Source organism: Heptranchias perlo, chromosome 11, assembly GCF_035084215.1.
Source record: "Heptranchias perlo isolate sHepPer1 chromosome 11, sHepPer1.hap1, whole genome shotgun sequence".
Classification (NCBI taxonomy): domain Eukaryota; kingdom Metazoa; phylum Chordata; class Chondrichthyes; order Hexanchiformes; family Hexanchidae; genus Heptranchias; species Heptranchias perlo.
Window position 1 is genome coordinate 63,715,809 of NC_090335.1, and position 15,326 is coordinate 63,731,134.

The window sequence follows — 15,326 nt, forward strand, 5'->3', positions numbered from 1 at the left end:
AGGCTGCCCAAGCAGCAGCAACCCACAGTGGGACCTTCTCAATATCAAGCTGTCATGAGAGGAGGGCCACCGCAGACAAACGTGAATATATAGGCCTGCACATGAAGAATGGGCAGTTGCCTGAGACACCTGATGGGTTCTGTGCTCTAGTGGGAGTCAGTGGTTTCACAAGATCATAATGGCTGAGCAAAGCCATACGACCTATCTTAGTTCATCCAGAGAGATCCTATTGCCTCCTGACTCATTGTATTATCCAATTGTTTCTTAAATGATTCCAGAGTTTTTGCCTCCACTGTTCTTTCAGGAAGTTTATTCCGCATGTTGAGCATTCTGTGTGAAGAGTGATTTCCTAATATCAGTCCTAAAATTACCTTTTACTAGGATGAACCCATGTCCCCTAGATTGCTGCAATGTTTGAAACTTTTGTAATGAAATGTCCTCTTTAAAGGTGCCTTTTTTGCCAACATCTTCAGGTCAGCTGTTTTCCTTTAACACTGGAGGTCTCTTACTAGGTCTTTAGGCAGGTGCTGACATTGGAAGCTATTCTTCTAGCTTAGTTGAAGGAGGTATAAAATGGTTTATTGAATTTGTATAGACACTGGAGTTCATCTCACCCGCACAATATGTGGACACCTGATCTGGGGGCTGAAATCATTGATGAGAAATGGGAGGCCATTGACCTGATAATTTCCTGGACAATACCTTGTCAATGTTTGGGGAATTGTCAACTTAACATCTTATACAATACCCATCATACACCATTGGTCTACATCAATGGTGCCCATGCATCGCTATTGTTTGCTGGAGGGGCAGCGGAGGATTTGTTTGTTTCTCCCGTAGCTTCTGGAATTCTCCAGTGATTTGGGACTTTTGAGCTCTGATCCTAAACAAGTGGACATTAACCATAGTAGACATTAATCTGATATAGTATGTCCTGATGGATGCTTGTAGGAGTCACCTCATTCACCTCTTCTTGTTTGCAGCTCAGTGCTATACTCCAGTTCTGAGGCAACAGGCAGTGTTCATCCAACGCAGGGCCTGGACTGGTTAACTCTACCAGATAGAAGAGAAAGTTATGTAATTTGTTTTTGTGGGTACGGATTCTTTCTCTGCACTATTGTACTTGGAGCATCCCAAGGAGTCTTTAACTGTGCTTTCGCAGTGTGGCTCTTGTGGGTCTGGCACAGTTTAAATGCTGTTCATCTTTAATTTTTTCCAGTTCTGATGAAGGGTCTGCACCTAAAACGTATAACTTGTTTGTACTCTTCACAGATAATGGCTGTCCTGCTGAGTGTATCCCAGCACTTTCTGTTGTTTCAGATTTCCAGCATTTACAGTTTTTTGTTTATAAAGTTGTACTGATATTAGCTATAAGATATAGCTATTACAGATATTTTTTGAATTGTCATTATCCTTAGTGCATTTTGAATGGCTCAATCAGTGATCTGTTCAGTTCCCTTTTGAATGTTTCAGTATGCAGTGAGTCCATATTTCATGCATTAAGTGAACAATGTGAAAAATAAAATACTGCAAACATTTCCTGGCTCTTGTTGTTACAGTGCATTCTTAAGTGTTAATAAATCCTCTCTGGATTTGAAGTTTATTCATTTCTTTGCATGGTTCATTGTAAATTATAATTTTTACTTATCTATCTAGATATCTAAACAGTATATTTAATGCATGGTTTGCCTTTCACACTTCACTGTTTATATGCATATTTTTTGTTCACACTTGCCCTTGATTTGCTCAAATTTCACATTCATAAAACTGCAACAAATCACGACTGAACATGAACGGAACGTACCAATCAGCAAGTAGCAAACAGAAATGAAAACCACCAATTATGGGCAGTCAGTACCAGCCAGCAAATCAAAGTGCTCAAAATACTTCTGGAAAATCCATTCAGCTGCCATCTTGGACCAGCTGAGAAACATACTACTGGAAGCAATGTTTGTAACACTATAAACACTTTAAAAATCTACGAGCAAATAAACTTACCTACACAATAGGATTTTTGTGTTTGAAATGCCTTCAACTATTCACTCACCTGACGAAGGAGGTAAACTCCGAAAGCTTGTGATTTTCAAATAAAGCTGTTGGACTATAATCTGGTGTTGTAAGATTCCTTACATTTGTCCACCCCAGTGCATCACCGGCATCTCCACATCATATTTTTTTCTGTCAGAGGCCTGTGCCTATGTGAGAAATCTGAGCTTTGGGTGTTTGCAGATTCCCAGACTCATTAGCTGAAGAAATTCAAGTTAGCAGGGCATAGCTCCCAGCAAACATCTGTGTGTGCAACTTTTTTGTGATGGACAGCAAGGCTTGGCATGCTCTATGGCTATTGATAGAGCAGGCCAAGACTTATTGTTTGTAAGCCCTGCCCTCTCTAATGGAAAATTACTGATAATAAAACCCCCATGGAAATCATTTTATGACAATGAAAGTAACCAGAAATTGTGTTCTTTTTGTATAAAACATCAAAGACAAGGCAAAGCATAAACTCTCCAAGTCTCCCTCACTCCATGCACCGAGTCTCCCTCCCTCCATGCACCGAGTCTCCCTCCCTCCATGCACCAAGTCTCCCTCCCTCCATGCACCAAGTCTCCCTCTCTCCATGCACCAAGTCTCCCTCCCTACATGCACCAAGTCTCCCTCCCTCCATGCACCGAGTCTCCCTCCCTCCATGCACCAAGTCTCCCTCCCTCCATACACTAAATCTCCCTCCCCCCATGCACCAAGTCTCCCTCACTCCATGCACCAAGTCTCCCTACCTCCATACATCAAGTCTCCCTCCCTCCCTCCATACACCAAGTCTCTCTCCCCCCATGCACCAAGTCTCCCTCACTCCATGCACCAAGTCTCCCTACCTCCATACATCAAGTCTCCCTCCCTCCCTCCATACACCAAGTCTCTCTCCCCCCATGCACCAAGTCTCCCTCACTCCATGCACCAAGTCTCCCTACCTCCATACATTAAGTCTCCCTCCCTCCATACACCAAGTCTCTCTCCCGCCATGCACCAAGTCTCCCTCACTCCATGCAACAAGTCTCCCTCCCTCCATACACCAAGTCTCCCTCCCGCCATGCACCAAGTCTCCCTCACTCCATGCACCAAGTCTCCCTCCCTCCATACACCAAGTCTCCCTCCCTCCATACACCAAGTCTCTCTCCCCCCATGCACCAAGTCTCCCTCACTCCATGCACCAAGTCTCCCTACCTCCATACATTAAGTCTCCCTCCCTCCATACACCAAGTCTCTCTCCCGCCATGCACCAAGTCTCCCTCACTCCATGCAACAAGTCTCCCTCCCTCCATACACCAAGTCTCCCTCCCGCCATGCACCAAGTCTCCCTCACTCCATGCACCAAGTCTCCCTCACTCCATACATCAAGTCTCCCTCCCTCCATACACCAAGTCTCTCTCCCGCCATGCACCAAGTCTCCCTCACTCCATGCACCAAGTCTCCCTCCCTCCATACACCAAGTCTCCCTCCCTCTATACACCAAGTCTCCCTACCTCCATGCACCAAGTCTCCCTCCCTCCATACACCAAGTCTCCCTCCCTCTATACACCAAGTCTCCCTACCTCCATGCACCAAGTCTCCCTCCCTCCATACACCAAGTCTCCCTCCCTACATGCACCAAGTCTCCCTCCCTCTATACACCAAGTCTCCCTACCTCCATGCACCAAGTCTCCCTCCCTCCATACACCAAGTCTCCCTCCCTCCATACACCAAGTCTCCCTCCCTCTATACACCAAGTCTCTCTACCACCATGCACCAAGTATCCCTCACTCCATGCACCAAGTCTCCCTCTCTCCATACACCAAGTCTCCCTCCCTCCATGCACCAAGTCTCCCTCCCTCTATACACCAAGTCTCCCACCCTCCAAGCACCAAGTCTCCCTCCCTCTATACACCAAGTTTCTCTCCCACCTTGCACTAAGTCTCCCTCCCTCCATGCACCAAGTCTCCCTCCCTCCATGCACCAAGTCTCCCTCCCTCTATACACCAAGTCTCCCTCCATCCATGCACCAAGTCTCCCTCCCTCTATACACCAAGTCTCCCACCCTCCAAGCACCAAGTCTCCCTCCCTCTATACACCACGTCTCCCTCCTTCCATACACCAAGTTTCTCTCCCACCTTGCACCAAGTCTCCCTCCCTCCATACACCAAGTCTCCCACCCTCCAAGCACCAAGTCTCCCTCCCTCTATACACCAAGTTTCTCTCCCACCTTGCACCAAGTCTCCCTCCCTCCATGCACCAAGTCTCCCTCCCTCCATGCACCAAGTCTCCCTCCCTCTATACACCAAGTCTCCCTCCCTCCATACACCAAGTCTCCCTCCCTCCATACACCAAGTCTCCCTCCCTCTATACACCAAGTCTCCCTCCCTCCATACACCAAGTCTCCCTCCCTCCATACATCAAGTCTCCCTCCCTCCATGCACAAGTCTCCCTCCCTCCATGCACAAGTCTCCCTCCCTCTATACACCAAGTCTCCCTCCCTCCATGCACCAAGTCTCCCTCCCTCCATGCACCAAGTCTCCCTCCCTCCATGCACCAAGTCTCCCTCCCTCCATGCACCAAGTCTCCCTCCCTCCATACACCAAGTCTCCCACCCTCTATACACCAAGTCTCCCTCCCTCCATGCACCAAGTCTCCCTCCCTCCATGCACCAAGTCTCCCTCCCTCCATGCACCAAGTCTCCCACCCTCCATGCACCAAGTCTCCCTTCCTCCATGCACCAAGTCTCCCTCCCTCCATACACCAAGTCTCCCTCCCTCTATACGCCAAGTCTCCCTCCCTCTATACGCCAAGTCTCCCTCACTCCATGCACCAAGTCTCCTTCCTTCCATACACCAAGTCTCCCACCCTCTATACACCAAGTCTCCCTCCCTCCGTACATCAAGTCTCCCTCCCTCCATACACCAAGTCTCCCTCACTCCATGCACCAAGTCTCCCTTCCTCCATGCACCAAGTCTCCCTCCCTCCATGCACAAGTCTCCCTCCCTCCATACACCAAGTCTCCCTCCCTCTATACGCCAAGTCTCCCTCCCTCCGTACATCAAGTCTCCCTCACTCCATGCACCAAGTCTCCTTCCTTCCATACACCAAGTCTCCCTCCCTCCATGCACAAGTCTCCCTCCCTCCATGCACAAGTCTCCCTCCCTCCATGCACAAGTCTCCCTCCCTCCATGCACAAGTCTCCCTCCCTCCATGCACCAAGTCTCCCTCGCTCCGTACACCAAGTCTCCCTCGCTCCGTACACCGAGTCTCCCTCCCTCCATGCACCAAGTCTCCTTCCTTCCATACACCAAGTCTCCCACCCTCTATACACCAAGTCTCCCTCCCTCCGTACATCAAGTCTCCCTCCCTCCATACACCAAGTCTCCCTCCCTCCATGCACCAAGTCTCCCTCCCTCAATGCACAAGTCTCCCTCCCTCCTTACACCAAGTCTCCCTCCCTCCATGCACAAGTCTCCCTCCCTCCATGCACCAAGTCTCCCTCCCTCCATGCACCAAGTCTCCCTCCCTCTATACACCGAGTCTCCCTCCCTCCATGCACCAAGTCTCCCTCGCTCCGTACACCGAGTCTCCCTCCCTCCATGCACAAGTCTTCTTCGCCAAATCACCCAACTTCACTGACCTACATTAGCATCCCATTCTCTAACACCTTAAATTTAATATCCTCTCCCATGTTTAAATCTGTGCATAGCCTTGCCCTGCCATCTCCTCAAGCTCCCCAGCTTCATATTCTCCCCTCCCCCTCATATACCAGACACTCCTTTCCTCTGTCTCTGGCCTCTTGTGCATTCCCTCCATTGGTGGAAGAGCATTTGACTGCCTGGATCCTACTGTCTGAAGTTCCCTTCCTTAGCATCTCCATCTCACCACCTGTACTGTGTTGTAGGCTGCACCCTTGGTGTTGGCCTCATTGTCTTTCTTTCTTCAGGACCAGCGGACCCCACCCTATTTTGTCAGCTTCTTGTTTTAATTTCGGACCTGATCAATAGGTTTTCACTCCATCTTCTTGCCATCCACTGCTTGCGCTGTTCAAGTTTTTTCTTTCTCTAGCTTTTAAATTTGCCTAATGCAAAGATCATCTGTCTTCTGTTCAATTCCTGTTTTCCTTTCAAGCAGATCACAGGCCATTCCACTGAAATTTCCTCTCGTTTTCCCCTTCCCCTCCCCTTTGTTCTGATTCCATTAAAATGCCTGCTCATCTTTCATTTTTTTCCTGATGAAGGGCTGTATGCCTGAATTGTAAATTAATCTGTTCTCTCCGCAGAAGCTGACTTACCTGTTCTGTGTTACCAGCAATTTCTGCTTTTTGTTTCAAATTATCATTAGACTGTAACACCACTGATTACTATCCTTTGTTTCTTATTATGTACCCAATTTACAATTTCATGCTTTAGTTCAAAAGCTTTTGCTTCAGATACAAGTCTCTTGTGAGGCAATTTATTAAATGCCTTCAGAAAATCAAGATTTACGGCAGCCACATTACCATAAGGCCATAAGAGATAGGAGCAGGAGTAGGCCATTCGGCCCCTCGAGCCGGCTCCACCATTCAATGAGATCATGGCTGATCTAATTTTTACCTCAATTCCACTTTCCTGCCCTTTCCCCATATCCTTTGACTCCCTTGCTGATCAAAAATTTCTCTAACTCAGCCTTGAATGTATTCAATGACTCAGCCTCCACAGCTTTTTGGGGTAAAGAATTCCAAAGATTCACGACCCTCTGGGAGAAGAAATTCCTCCTCATTTCCATCTTAAACGTCGACCCCCTATTCTGAGACTATGCCCCCTAGTTTTAGATTCCCCCATGAGGGGTAACATCCTCTCAGCATCTATCCTATCGAGTCCCCTCAGAATCTTGTATGTTTCAATAGGATCTCCTTTCATTCTTCTAAACTCCAATGAGTATAGAGCCAACCTGTTCAATCTTTCCTCATAAGACAACCCTTCCATACCCAGAATCAACCTAGTGAACCTTCTCTGAAAGGGCACCAGAACTGTATGCAGTACTCCATGTGTGGTCTCACCAGCACCCTGTACAATTGTAGCATGACTTCCCTGCTTTCATACTCCATCCCCCTAGAAAGAAAGGCCAATATTCTGTTTGCCTACCGGATTACCTGCTGCATCTGTATGTTGACTTCTTGTGCTTCATCTACGAGGACACCCAGATCCCTCTGTACCGCAGCATTTTGTAGTATTTCTCCATTCAAATAATATTTTGCTTTTTTATTTTTCCTCCCAAAGTGGATGGCTTCACATTTTCCCACATTATGTTCCATCTGCCAAATTTTTGCTCATTCGCTTAACCTATCAATATCCCTTTGCAGGCACTTTGTGTCCTCAACTTGCTTTTCCACCTATCTTTGTATCAACAGCAAATTTGGGCACAAGACACTTTGTTCCTTCATCCAAGTCATTGGTATATAGTGTAAATAGTTGAGGCCCCAGCACTGAGCCCTGCGGCATCCCACTAGTTACAGATTGCCATTTTGAAAATGACCCTTTCATCCTGACTCTTTGTTTTCTGTTAATTAGCCAATCCTCTATCCATGCCAGGATATTACCCCCATCACCATGAGCTCTTATCTTGTGCAGTAATCTTTTATGTGGCACTTTATCAAACGCCTTTTGGAAATCCAAATATACTGCATCCATTGGTTCCCCTTTATCCACCCTGCCCGTTACTTCCTCAAAGGACTCTAATAAATTTGTCAGAATGATTTCCCCTTCATAAAACCATGTTGACTCTCCTTGCTTGTATTATGAGTCTCCAAATATCTGCTACAAATTCCTTAATAATGGATTCTAGCATTTTCCCAATGGCAGATGTTAGGCTATTGGGTCTATAGTTACCTGCTTTCTGTCTCACTCCCTTCTTGAATAGGGGTGTTACGTTTGCAGTTTTCCAATCCGCTGGGACCTTTCCAGAATCTAGTGAATTCTGGAAGATTACAATCAATGCATCCACTATCTCTGTAGCCACTTCCTTTAAGACCGTCGGATGCAAGCCATCAGGTCCATCAATTCTGCTACATTCTCAAATAATTGTGGTTCTTTGTTGTTTTCCCTTTCATAAACACATATTGGTCTGGACTAATTACCTTGGTTCATTTTTTATGCTGATCAAGAAAAGAGATATTAGTGCTGCAGAATGGAATTTTACTATTTCGCGCAGGGTCATCAACAAGCATTCCTAAGTTATATTGGGACAGTCAGCCACAGAGTGAAGCTTCTTATACTCTGCCCCATTATTGTGCATTATACTCAACCTCAGAAGAGCTCCCTCCACCATACGAGTATGAATGTTTTCACTCCTCGCACCATCCACCCCATGAACTTTGAGTGAGATGGCTAATATAGTGCCAAATTCAGGTAAGTTTTCTGTCATTTGCCTGGATGTCCTGGACTGACCCAGCTCAAAATTACCTCATGTAGCATTTTTACAGCTAACAGACTGAGATTTTCATCCTGTGCATCTGGATTGGATTCAAATCCAAGTACTGGAGGTGAAAGAGTTCTAACCCACTGCGTCATCCAATTCCCTACTGTTTATTCTGATTTGATGAACTTGAATTCCTTCCTTTCTAATAGACTGCTATATTTGCACTTAAATTCCTTCCTTATTTCCCCCCTCTCCAGTATCAATCATGCTAAAGGGCTGTAATTCCCAAGATCATGCTTCTGACCTTTTTAAAAAAAATGGAACATAAGTGTTTTTCCATTCTTCCAGTGCCATTCCCATGTTCAAAGAGCTGTGAAAAATTGGATATATTCCAACTGCCCTTGATGCCTTCAAAATGTTCAACAACTCCATTTAAAAAAAATAACTATTACATTACTAACCTGTCTTCCCTATGAACTATGAACCTGTTACATTACTGTCTTCCCTATGAACTATAAACCTGTTACATTACTAACCTGTCTTCCCTATGAACTATAAACCTGTTACATTACTAACCTGTCTTCCCTATGAACTATAAACCTGTTACATTATTAACCTGTCTTCCCTATGAACTATGAACCTGTTACATTACTAACCTGTCTTCCCTATGAACCTCTTACCTTACTAACCTGTCTTCCCTATGAACTATAAACCTGTTACATTACTAACCTGTCTTCCCTATGAACCTCTTACCTTACTAACCTGTCTTCCCTATGAACTATAAACCTGTTACATTACTAACCTGTCTTCCCTATGAACTATGAACCTCTTACCTTACTAACCTGTCTTCCCTATGAATCCTCCAGAGCGAACACAACCTAGAAAATACTGATAAAAAGAAAAACTTTGAATGCTATAAATCTGAATTAAAAACAGAAATTGCTGGAAATCAACAGCAGGTCAGTCACCATTTGAAAGATAAAGATAGGTTAAAATTTTGACTGGAAACCTTTGTCAGAACTGCCAAGAATACAAATATTCTCCACAATCAAAACTGTCGAAAATTTGTAAGGTAATTTAAATCTATCAAACAATGTGCCTTGCTCCCCTTACTTGTTTTGACAAGGATCCACAGGAGACTGTTCCTGTTTTGTGGCTGATGAGGTGAGGCAAGGCGTTTCCCGTGCAACTTGTCTGCTCCACAATATTAAAAATGTTGTGCTTGTCTTGTTGAAGGAGCAGTTACAGATTGTTCTCCGGCCTTTTCTACTCCCATCCCAACTAAGTACTTAAGGAGCCTGAAATACCACAAGGGTCTCCCAACTTCCTCAAAGGAAAATGTTTAATACTTTGCCTGCTACGAATATACACAAAACATTAGGTGTTAGTCTTGGCTCAGTTGGTAGCACTCTCACCTCTGAATCATGAAGATTGTGGGTTCAAGTCCCATTCCAGGAGACTTGAGTATATAATCTGGACTGACACTCCAGTGCAGTACCAAGGGAGTACTGCACTGTGAAAGGTGCCGTCTTTTGGATGAGACGTTAAACCAAGGATCCCGTCAGCCCTCACGGGTGGATGTAAAAGATCTCATGGCACTACTCGAAGAAGGGCAGGGAAGTTCTCCTCAGTGTCCTGGCCAATATTTATCCCTCAACCAATATCATAGTACAGAAGGAGGCCACTTGGCCCATCGTGCCTTTGCCGGCTCTTTGAAAGAGCTATCCAATTAGTCCCACTTCCCTGTTCTTTCCCCACAGACCTGTAATTTTTTTTCCCTTCAAGTATTCATCCAATTCCCTTTTTAAAGTTATTATTGAATCTGCTTCCAACACCCTTTCAGGCAGTGCATTCCAGGTCATAACAACTCTCTGCGTAAAAAAATGTTTCCTCATGTCACCGCTGGTTCTTTTGCTGATCACCTTAAATCTGTGTCCTCTGGTTACTGACCCTTCTGCCACTGGAAACAGTTTCTCTTTATTTACTCTATCAAAACCATTCATGATTTTGAACACCTCTATCAAATCTCCTCTTGACCTTCTCTGCTCTAAGGAGAACAACACCAACTTCACCAGTCTCTCCACATAACTGAAGTCCCTCATCCCTGATACCATTCTATTAAATCTTTTCTGCGCCCTCTCTAAAGCCTTGACATCCTTCCTAAAGTATGGTGCCCAGAATTGAATACAATGCTCCAGCAAAGGCCGAATCAGTGTTTTATAAAGGTTTAGCACAGCTTCCTTGCTTTTGTACTCTATGCTTCTATTAATAAAGCCCAGGATCCCATATGCTTTTTTAACAGCCTTCTCAACTTGTCCTGCCATCTTCAAAGATTTGTGTACATACACCCCCAGGTCTCTCTGTTCCTGCACCCCCTTTAAAATTGTACCATTTAATTTATATTGCCCCTCCTCATTCTTCCTACCAAAATGTATCACTTCATACTTCTCTGCATTAAATTTCATCTTCCATGTGTCTGCCCATTTCAGCAGTCTATGTCCTCCTGAAGTTGTTACTATCCTTCACATTGTTTACTACATTCCCAAGTTTCGTGTCGTCTGCAAACTTTGAAATTATACCCTGTATACCCAAGTCCAGGTCATTTTTTTTTATTCGTTCACGGGATGTGGGCATCGCTGGCAAGGCCGGCATTTATTGTCCATCCCTAATTGCCCTTGAGAAGGTGGTGGTGAGCCGCCTTCTTGAACCGCTGCAGTCCGTGTGGTGACGGTTCTACCACAGTGCTGTTAGGAAGGGAGTTCCAGGATTTTGACCCAGCGACAATGAAGGAACGGCGATATATTTCCAAGTCGGGATGGTGTGTGACTTGGAGGGGAACGTGCAGGTGGTGTTGTTCCCATGCGCCTGCTGCCCTTGTCCTTCTAGGTGGTAGAGGTCGCGGGTTTGGGAGGTGCTGTCGAAGAAGCCTTGGCGAGTTGCTGCAGTGCATCCTGTGGATGGTGCACACTGCAGCCACAGTGCGCCGGTGGTGAAGGGAGTGAATGTTTAGGGTGGTGGATGGGGTGCCAATCAAGCGGGCTGCTTTATCTTGGATGGTGTCGAGCTTCTTGAGTGTTGTTGGAGCTGCACTCATCCAGGCAAGTGGAGAGTATTCCATCACACTCCTGACTTGTGCCTTGTAGATGGTGGAAAGGCTTTGGGGAGTCAGGAGGTGAGTCACTCGCCGCAGAATACCCAGCCTCTGACCTGCTCTCGTAGCCACAGTATTTATATGGCTGGTCCAGTTAAGTTTCTGGTCAATGGTGACCCCCAGGATGTTGATGGTGGGGGATTCGGCGATGGTAATGCCGTTGAATGTCAACGGGAGGTGGTTAGACTCTCTCTTGCTGGAGATGGTCATTGCCTGGCACTTATCTGGCGCGAATGTTACTTGCCACTTATCAGCCCAAGCCTGGATGTTGTCCAGGTCTTGCTGCATGCGGGATCAGACCGCTTCATTATCTGAGGGGTTGCAAATGGAACTGAACACTGTGCAGTCATCAGCGAACATCCCCATTTCTGACCTTATGATGGAGGGAAGGTCATTGATGAAGCAGCTGAAGATGGTTGGGCCTAGGACACTGCCCTGAGGAACTCCTGCAGCAATGCCCTGGGGCTGAGATGCTTGTCCTCCAACAACCACTACCATCTTCCTTTGTGCTAGGTATGACTCCAGCCACTGGAGAGTTTTCCCCCTGATTCCCATTGACTTCAATTTTACTAGGGCTCCTTGGTGCCACACTCGGTCAAATGCTGCCTTGATGTCAAGGGCAGTCACTCTCACCTCACCTCTGGAATTCAGCTCTTTTGTCCATGTTTGGACCAACGCTGTAATGAGGTCTGGAGCCGAGTGGTCCTGGCGGAACCCAAACTGAGCATCGGTGAGCAGGTTATTGGTGAGTAAGTGCCGCTTGATAGCACTGTCGACGACACCTTCCATCACTTTGCTGATGATTGAGAGTAGACTGATGGGGCGGTAATTGGCCGTTTGGATTTTTCCTGCTTTTTGTGGACAGGACATACCTGGGCAATTTTCCACATTGTCGGGTGGATGCCAGTGTTGTAGCTGTACTGGAACAGCTTGGCTAGAGGTGCAGCTAGTTCTGGAGCACAAGTCTTCAGCACTACAGCTGGGATGTTGTCGGGGCCCATAGCCTTTGCTGTATCCAGTGCACTCAGCCGTTTCTTGATATCACGTGGAGTGAATCGAATTGGCCGAAGACTGGCTTCCGTGATGGTGGGGATATCGGGAGGAGGCTGAGATGGATCATCCACTCGGCACTTCTGGCTGAAGATGGTTGCAAACGCTTCAGCCTTGTCTTTTGCACTCACGTGCTGGACTCCGCCATCATTGAGAATGGGGATGTTTGCAGAGCCTCCTCCTCCCGTTAGTTGTTTAATTGTCCACCACCATTCACGACTGGATGTGGCAGGACTGCAGAGCTTTGATCTGATCCGTTGGTTGTGGAATCGCTTAGCTCTGTCTATAGCATGTTGCTTCCGCTGTTTAGCATGCATGTAGTCCTGAGTTGTAGCTTCACCAGGTTGGCACCTCATTTTTAGGTACGCCTGGTGCTGCTCCTGGCATGCTCTTCTACACTCCTCATTGAACCAGGGTTGATCCCCTGGCTTGTTGGTAATGGTAGATTGAGGGATATGCCAGGCCATGAGGTTACAGATTGTGCTGGAATACAATTCTGCTGCTGCTGATGGCCCACAGCGCCTCATGAATGCCCAGTTTTGAGCTGCTAGATCTGTTCTGAATCTATCCCATTTAGCACGGTGGTAGTGCCACACAACACGTTGGATGGTGTCCTCAGTGCGAAGACGGGATTTCATCTCCACGAGGACTGTGCGGTGGTCACTCCTACCAATACTGTCATGGACAGATGCATTTGCGACAGGTAGATTGGTGAGGACGAGGTCAAGTAAGTTTTTCCCTTGTGTTGCTTCGTTCACCACCTGCCGCAGGCCCAGTCTAGCAGCTATGTCCTTCAGGACTCGGCCAGCTCGGTCAGTAGTGGTGCTACCGAGCCACTCTTGGTGATGGACATTGAAGTCCCCCACCCAGAGTACATTTTGTGCCCTTGCTACCCTCAGTGCTTCCTCCAAGTGGTGCTCAACATGGAGGAGGACTGATTCATCAGCTGAGGGAGGACGGTAGGTGGTAATCAGCAGGAGGTTTCCTTGCCCATGTTTGACCTGATGCCATGAGATTTCATGGGGTCCAGAGTCAATGTTGAGGACTCCCAGGGCCACTCCCTCCTGACTGTATATCACTGTACCGCCACCTCTGGTGGGTCTGTCCTGCCGGTGGGACAGGACATACCCAGGGATGGTGATGGAAGAGTCTGGGACGTTGGCTGTCAGATATGATTCTGTGAGTATGGCTATGTCAGGCTGTTGCTTGACTAGTCTGTGGGACAGCTCTCCCAATTTTGGCACAAGTCCCAGATGTTAGTAAGGAGGACCTTGCAGGGTCGACTGGGCTTGGTGTTTTGCCGTTGTCGTGTCCAGTGCCTAGTGGTCCGATGCCGGGTGGTCCATCCGGTTTTATTCTTATTATGACTTTTCGTAGCGAGATTTTACAACTGAGTGGCTTGCTGGGCCATTTCAGAGGGCAATTAAGAATCAACCACATTGCTGTGGGTCTGGAGTCACATATAGGCCAGACCGGGTAAGGGCGGCAGGCTTCCTTCCCTAAAGGACATTAGTGAACCAGATGGGTTTTTACGACAATCCGGTCGTTTCATGGCCATCATTACTGATACTAGTATTTTAATTCCAGATTTTTATTTAATTAATTGAATTTTTTAATTAATTAATTGAATTTAAATTCGCCAGCTGCCGTGGCGGGATTTGAACTCATGACTCTGGATTTTAGTCCAGGCCTCTGGATTACTAGCCCAGTAACATAACCACTATGCTACCGTACCCGAGCTATCAGAAAGAGCAGTGGTCCTAATACCGACCATTGGAGAATACCACTGTATACTTCACTCCAGTCTGAAAAACAGCCGTTCACCACTGCTCTCTGCTTTCTGTCCCTTACCCAATTTTGTATCCATGCTGCCGCTGTCCCTTTAATCCCATGGGCTTCAATTTTGCTAACAAGTCTAATATCAAATGCCTTTTGAAAGTCCATATACTCAACATCAACCGCACTACCCTCATCAACCCTCACCATTACTTCATCAAAGAACTCAATCAAGTTAGTCAAACAGGATTTTCCTTTAACAAATCCATGCTGACTTTCATTTATTAGCCCTTACATTGCTAAGTCCAAATTAATTTTGTCCCAGATTATTGTCTCTAAAAGTTTCCCCAGCACCGACTTTAGGTTGACAGGCCTGTAATTGCCGGATTTATCCCTCTCTCCTTTTTTGAACAGGGCTGTAACACTTGCAGTCCTCCAGTCCTCTGGCACCACCCCCATATCTAAGGAGGGTTGGAAGATTGTGGCCAGAGCCTCCACAATTTTTACCCTTACTTCCCTCAGTAACCTAGGATGCATCCCATCTGGACTGGATGACTTTTCTATTTTGAGTACTGCCAACTTTTTAAGTACCTCCTCTATTTTTATCCGATCCAATATCACTACTACCTCCTCTTTTACTACTACAATGACAGCAACCTCTTCTCTGGTTAAGACCGATGCAAAGTATTCATTCAGTACCTCAGCTATACCCTCTGCCTCCACAAGAAGATCTCCTTTTTTGTCCCTAATCGGTCCCACCCTTCCTTTGACTACCCTTTTACTATTTATATGTTTATAAAAGACTTTTGGATTCCCTTTTATGATAGCCGCTAATCTATTCTCATACTCTCCCTTTGCCCCTCTTACTCCCATTTTTAGATCTCCTCTATACTTTCTGTATTTAGTTTGGTTCTCTACTGTATTATGAACCTTATGATTGGCA